The following is a 5,649-nucleotide window of genomic DNA, read 5'->3' on the forward strand; positions in this document are numbered from 1 at the left end:
GTGTGTGTGTGTGTGTGTGTGTGTGTGTGTATACATGTGAATGTCTAGCATTGTTAAAGCAGAGGCTATCTGTGTGTGCGCGTGTGTGTTTGTGTGTCCTGCAACATGCTTTGAGTGCCAATACCAGGGCTTTCTGCTTGTTTACAGCTCTCACTCATCTGAATATCAATGAGTGGACCCAGGCTTTCACCAGCAAAGCCCAAACTAACTTTGGTCCTCATTCTGGACAGTTAAGCCAACTTTGAGCTGCTATTTGGAAGCTGGGGTGACAAAAATGCAGCAGATGCAACTATTTAGTTTCTGTCTTACACGCTTTTACATATTATACAAAAAGATGTCGTGTCATAGTCCATGAATATAGTGTGGGAATATAGAGTGAACTGAGTGAAGTCAAAGCATCATCTCAGAGCTGTCAGACAGTTTGATTATTGGTTAAATGACTTGGAGTGAGCAAGGTCCAAAAGCTTATTATGCAGCTCTCTATCAGCACCTTCTCCTCCTCACTTTCATTTTCTCCTCTGCCCTCTGTCTTCAAGGTATTAATAATGTTGACAGAAAATCTGATTTAATACAAACAAGTCCAATGGTTCAGGCCTCAACAGAATTAAAAAAAATATATATATAATGAGTCACCAGACTTGAATACATTTTTGTAATATATATATATATTGTGAGTTTTTTTTAAACTAAACAGCATTCACAAAGAAAATAATGCAATTTTTTTTGCAATTTCATGACAATCCAATTATTAATCATTAAAGCTCACTTATTTCAGCTTTTCCATCATGTGTTTTATCTTGTAATTAAAGTTTTTCCCTTTCTCACACTGTAATTGAGGCTCACAAGTCAATCTGAAACCATACGGTGACAAAGAAGGAATGCAGACAGCTGATTAGTCAGAGGATCATCAACTGTGGGCATGAAGAACAGCGTCTCTGCAGCGACACYGATACACTTCTTTGTTTTCAGAAGTCGTTGAAAACTCCAGAACAAAATTTATAGCATCCAGTTAATCACAGTTATTTGATCCGAGCTCATTTACTGCATATTGTGTTCATGACAAATGAAGACAGGAGCACGTTTATTAAGTGTGAAAGTGGATTTACACATTCATTTTCTGCTAATTTCACTCTGCCCACCTGAGTTCACTTTATTTGTCGTGTCTTTCTGTACTGAAAGTCTCCTAAAACTTAGTTAGAGCAACAGTCAACAACTGAATGAAATTAAATTCACACACATTCGCAGAGAAGTCATGTGTTTTGTTCAGCTGATCCTCCTCGAGTCAAAAGGTTACATTCTGTAGTGAAAATGATGCAGGGAAGAACTGAGCTAACTGGTAGCCAGGTGGACAAAAAGGTAGACATTTCATATCAGTGCAATGAAAATGGTTTACATGACTGAACATGTAAACAGTCATGACAAATGTAAGGGTGACAGGTAGCTTGTTGGTTTGTAACTTTTTTTAAGAAATGAAATGTCAAGCAGATCCAAGCGGTACGCTCTGCCTGACCTCAGATTATCAGAGTGCTCGTTTGAACAAAACCTATCAGTAAGACAAAACAGTGCCACCGTTCTTGTCATAGTTTGAAGGCCGTATCACTTCGAGGACAGCATGACCGGACTTTGAACTGAGAACAGACATGCACCATACAGGACAATTCTCTTACACATAATGAGGACATCTCAGAGAGTCTATCAGTAGGTAATCAGTTGATTTTAGTTTTTCTAAAACAGAGACGAGTGTGCTGCGTAACGTTTATACAAAGTTTATCAGACCTGAAAGTAAAAGCACCTTAAACTGCTGCAGCACCAAAAAGCATGAAGTGGAATGATGTGCGTCTCTTAAGCTGAATCAGTGTCACTCAGAATGACAAGACCAGCTTTGTTGTTTTATCTGACCATTTTTAAAACACTGGGTTTAAGTTAAAAACAAACACGAAGCTAATTGCCTGTTTTCAGTTAATGCCTGTCTCTACATGCTGCACCTCCTCATTAAATCATCCAGTGTTTATTCATGCTGCTTATATATGTTTCATCTCAGAGGCTAAATGTTTGGACACACATTCAAAGGCTTTTGTGTCATGTTTCATCCTCCAGATTCCACAGAGTAGCAATCTTTTATTTTGATGACAGCTTTGAACCGTCTTGTGAAGCAGTGTATAAGAGAGTTTTATAGCTCAGTGGTCTAGTGAGCATCGTACTCCATGTGAAACCAAGCACCAATGCTGGCAGTGAGGGAATCTGACAGACATTCTCCCAAAATAGAAAAGAGAACAACTTTTTGTTCCCTTCATTCCTGTTTGACCTTCCTGATTGATCTCATTTCCTTCCCATATTTAGACTTATGCTTGGGAATTTTGTCATTCCCTAGACAAACTTAAACCAATCATAAAATCAACATTTATAGGAAATGTTGCACTGCTTATTTAAACTTTTAAGGGGAAATGTTCAAGTGCAGAAATAGTCATGCTTAATGAATGCCACAGTAATTCTAGAATTATAAATCTCCAGCTAGTAATTTATTCAAGTGTATGAAAAAAATTTGACAAGGAGTAAAATCAAATGAACTTTGCTCACTTATTGTTGAGAGCTGATGGAGGCTTGAACATATGAAGTGCACTACAACATTATAAGAGCTTTGTAAACTAATTTACTGCAGCAGATTTAGAGTAAAATACAATCTTTACAAAGAACAACAATACAGTATATGCTCCACATTTATAGYGAAGGAGTCAGTAAATAAGTGTTTRTTTGACTGCTTTTACCATAAATTAATCTATCAAGGTTATGATAGAAACTAATTAGAAGASCCACACAGAAAACATTATGTTTATGTTTTTAATTAAGGAAAAGTATTAAGTGTGTTGAAAAAAATGATCCCATTTTAAAATAATTACACCTAAAATGAATTATTTGTAGAAATCAGTAGGTTAATGTTTTGCACCTAATCGAAGTACAAAGATGTATTTGTGCTCCACATGCAGAAGGCTAATTGGTTTGTTGATTAAGAATCTGCATGACAATGAAGCTTCATATAACAGGAAGTTATACGTACAGGTGGATTTAGTCTTTTTAGATTCCCTGTATATCATGTGAACTATCAAAATGTGTGTTCTTGCAATTTGTTTTACAACAGGTAAAATTACTTTTTATTGTGATTTTACATGTTAATGTTGGTGTAAAAATGTAAATAACATGATGTGGTCAATTAAAGTCAATGATGTATTGGCTTATTGAAATGATAATCCATTTTGTAGGTGACTCAAGCCAGAAGCCCCAAACTCAATGAGCAAATGGACACTGAAACAGGGTGAAACAGTAAAATGATGCAGCTGTGGTGTTTAAGGGAAACTGCAAACAGTTAATCTATGAATAATCTATTGCTACAAATTAGACCTTTAATTAACATTGAAATGGATAAAATTGAAGAAGAACTCTGAGTTTGGAATTAAATCTGATTAAATTGACCTCCCCAGCTCTTTATTTTTGAATCTTGGCAATACACGTTATCACCTGTTCTTCAAACCAACCAACTTCTGAGGACCGATCAGTGGTCAATGATGTGCTAAAGACCTGAAGTGGTCACATAGCAACTAAGAAAAATGCTGATATGATAACACACAACACACAGTACCTTCAGGGCAAACAGACCAGAAGCTCATGGGTCATATAAATAAACAGGCAGTGGTCCAATAAAAAATTAAATAAAATCAATACAGCGCACAGAGCTGGATACAAACCTTTACATTTAGCTTTTTGTTTTCATGCAATCCCAGCCAGTGTATTTACAGTTTAGCTTCTTGTTTAGCACTTTATTAAAACCACTTCTTAAAACAAGTAAAATGTTCAGTTTGTGTGAATTAAGAGGATAAATAACCCTGGGACCAATTTATTTTATGAATGCCTGTATATTCATCAGTCCTTCCTATAACGGCCAAACGCATTAAAAGCATCATCGATATGAGTGGCAGTAAAACTTTAACTACGTTTGGCTCTTAAATACCAAGTAACAGTATCCATAATGTGCTCTTTTTCTTTCACATTGGGAAGCTTTTCAAAAAAATTAAATAAAAATAAAAAGCTCGGTGACTATAAAATGACAGGCTGTCTTATTTGTGTTTTACTAAATGTCCAGCTCCAGGGGATCTCATTGTGGGCAGTTGGCCGATGGACAATATCTTTCATTCTGCTTTTTGTGATTTTTCAAACATGTTTATGCATCAAATCAAGCCCAATTGCCTTCAAGATGATAGCTTAAACAATAAAAACTAGAAATGTTTTGTTCAGTGTAAAGGCAAACTGAATTTTTTGCAGCTACTTGACAGTTTGACTCTAAATACTGTATATTTAATCCTGATTCAATAGCAGTACTTATGGACGAACCATGCATGCAACAAATCCTAATCCTTCTAATCTCCTGTAACAAGTCCTGAGAAGGAAGGAAACTTAATTTGAAAAGTGTCTAATCTGATAAACCTCAAACAATTTCACAGTGAGGAGGAGAATATTATCCAAAACTGAAATGGGTGAAAAATGATTATGAGAATTGCTCTCAAGGTGCTCATCAACTTCTCTCATCGTGAATAGCCTACTTTCTTAATTGGTACCAACTGAAAGAACTTCACCTAACATAATAACTTAACGTGTGAGGAGAGAAACATTAATCCAGCACTTGACATTTTGTGAATCATTTTCAGACCTAATAATGAAAATCACATGATTAATGATTCTGCTGCAGACAATAAAACTGGGACAAAAGACCAACTGCATCTTCTTCTGAGCACATTATATAAAATTGTTGCATTTCTAAAGAAAAAAAAAAACGCTCCTTAGATAGTGTCTGATTTGTTCTCGACATCTTCCACTGCCCCGGAGTTATGGAAAACCAGGAGGGTAGCTGGAAACACTTTGTTATTCCAGTAACCATGCTGCTAATGGAAGGAATAACAAAACAACATTGTTATCTGCTGCCTGAGGAAGTTTATGAGCAGGTGTGAAATAGCAGCCATGTGGTTCAGTGCTGCAAGTATGAAGACGAAGGAAGAGGAGTGGGGGGTGGATGGGAGACACCTTGAGCAGACGGACTCCACAGAACTGTCTGAGCTCTCTTCTGCCAAGAAAACAATCCAGCCGGTGCTCATTAGAAGCTGGAGTTTCATTACCACCAACTCTGGGGACTGTTTAATGAACCCTCAGTCCTGTTTCCCCATTTCAGTTCAGACCTACAAGGTGATGTTCCCCCCAGACCTCACCCTGCCCCCATCTTCAAAGCCAGTTAGACAATATTACTGCACATTTAGTAATGCCATAAATGCTCCTTATAGCAATCATGGGTAGAGTCTAACAACATATTAAAGCTAATTAAGGACAATACAGAAAGTGCAAGAAATAAAAATAAAACTATAATAAAATCAGGAATGGGGCAAGAGATTGGATTGTGATTTTTTTTTTATTATTATTGTATATTTCAGCTCAACACTATAATTCAGCTAATATAAAAATGAATGATAGCCACTAATGGTATTTAGTGAATTATTAATGAAACAGGGCTAAGTGTATCAAGGTCTGAAATGCCAACATTTTACATTTATGAAAGGTAATAAAATAAGCAAAAATAATATATACAAAATTATTTAAATACATTTATAA

At 36.1% G+C, this 5,649-nt stretch overlaps 1 protein-coding gene across 2 annotated transcripts in view; it reads right to left on the reverse strand.

The window, feature by feature from the left end:
- The window catches only part of tanc1b (tetratricopeptide repeat, ankyrin repeat and coiled-coil containing 1b), a 96,525-nt gene that overhangs the window by 41,917 nt on the left and 48,959 nt on the right, over positions 1-5,649 (reverse strand). The window lies entirely within an intron of this gene.

The sequence above is a fragment of the Austrofundulus limnaeus genome, unplaced genomic scaffold, assembly GCF_001266775.1.
Source record: "Austrofundulus limnaeus strain Quisiro unplaced genomic scaffold, Austrofundulus_limnaeus-1.0 Scaffold152, whole genome shotgun sequence".
Classification (NCBI taxonomy): Eukaryota; Metazoa; Chordata; class Actinopteri; order Cyprinodontiformes; family Rivulidae; genus Austrofundulus; species Austrofundulus limnaeus.